The sequence below is a fragment of the Bombus vancouverensis genome, chromosome 17 (genome assembly GCF_051014615.1).
Source record: "Bombus vancouverensis nearcticus chromosome 17, iyBomVanc1_principal, whole genome shotgun sequence".
In the NCBI taxonomy this organism is placed as follows: domain Eukaryota; kingdom Metazoa; phylum Arthropoda; class Insecta; order Hymenoptera; family Apidae; genus Bombus; species Bombus vancouverensis.
In genome coordinates this window covers 633,489-635,391 of record NC_134927.1, presented here as the reverse complement: position 1 = coordinate 635,391, position 1,903 = coordinate 633,489, and positions in this window count along the sequence as shown.

Genomic DNA, 1,903 nt, shown 5'->3' with positions numbered 1-1,903 from the left:
TTTCTCTCGTCCGAAGGCCGGTGGACGAGTTAGATCCGGAAACTCCGCCAAAAGTCGATGGTAGACCGATTCGCCGATTACGGTTTTGATGGATATTTCTTCCGTCGTGGCAGCATATCCCCTTGTTGATAATTGGGTTGTCGTGTCGAGGAGTCGTTTGTTTCGCGGGTCCACGAGCAACCCATAATGGCTTAAAAAAATCTACGCCTATGATAGGCGTTTGAACGTCAGCAATTACGAAGTTCCACTTGAAGGCTCGTCTAAGGGACAGGTTAAGGCCAATCGCAGTGGTACCATACGTTGGGATGCGCGTCCCGTTGGCCGCGAATAGTTCGTACGCGTTTTTCTTGACGTGCCTATGGATTTTACTGCGGGGGTATACGCTGATGTCGGCGCCGGTGTCTACGAGGAAAGAAATCTTCGTTCCCTTGTCCGTAACGAAGATGCGGCGGGATCTCAGGCCGTCGTCGTCTGCCGCGTCTACGGACGGCTGGTCTCGTTTCCCGACTTCCACGACAGCTCCTCGCGCGTTCTCCGAACTTTGCATGATAGAAGCACAGACCGTCTTGCCGTGGCCGATCTCGCGAGCGCGAACGTCGGTGGTATCACGAACGCGCGCGTGATCGTGATCGTGGTCGACGATGATTAATCATGCTCAACGCGTTCATCTGTGCCTGCAACTGTGATACTTGCTCGCTCAACACGTTGATTGCGGCGGCCATTGGTTCGTATGCTCCAGCGTTTTGCGCTGGTGGGTCCATTACTGCCGTTACCCGGGCGGTGCGCTGAAAATCCTCCCTGAATTCTTCAGCGATCAGGTCCGCCTGCCGCAATAACCTTTCTGGGTCCGAATCGTCGACTGCCGCGAGGATACGCCTGATGCGGGCGGGTAATCGGTTCCTCCACAGCGTGAGGGTAAAATCATCGGGCGTGGAGGGGCTGGAGAGTTTTTTTAGGTGTTGATAAAACTGGGATGGTTTTCTATCTCCCATCTCCTCCCTTTCCACCAACTTCTTTATCCGGGTCGCGTCCGTATCGGATAATTTGCGAATGAGCGCATGTTTTAATTTTTCGTAGCGTCCGATGTCTGGAGGGTTCGTCATTAGGTCTTCGACGTCCTGGAGCTGTTGATCGTTGAGGCATTTTGCCAGCGTCACGTACTTAATGGTGTCTTCCGTAATTCGCGCTGCCTCGAATTGTCTCTCCAGAAGGGCAAACCATGCCGCCGTGTTCGTGGGCAGCAGTGGAGACATGCTGATCACCTGGCTGGCTATGGTTCCCTGTGTATTACCTTCCATCGTCGCGGTGCACTCAAAATCGGTGGTTAAAACGATAGCACTATCACTGTCACCTCTTTCACTAAATATTACGTCAAATCACGTCGGTAGTCACCAATTTGAGGTGGTATAGTGATAGGTGCGTAAGGAACTACTCTTGGTGTTTTTACGAATAACAGTTTATTAGAACTAATCAACAATCAGAGTTAACAATGAACAATCAACAATTACACTTAACAGACAACAGGTAACAACTAACAAATAACGATAGACACCGAGAGGTCATTCGACGCGTTGCTATGCGAATAGTACCGAGGAGTTACACTTTTAATGGCGCAAGACAGACTGACTCTGCTTTTTGTTTCGGATCGCGCAGATTCTTCCCTTCGTAGCCCATCGATATCCCCACTAGCGGGCATTCATTAGATGTGCCGCCAGTGCTGGCACGTGTATGCTCTTCCGAGAATTCGGCGGAAAGAGTGTGAAGATATCGATGATACATTGGGCACGTCGGTGTTTCGCTTTGGCGGCGTCGCGCTTTGTATCCGGAGCCGTTGAAAAGTTCCGTGGCCCGTGCCGCCACAGGTACTATGATTTTGAAAAATATTTTGTCATCTATTGTGAAG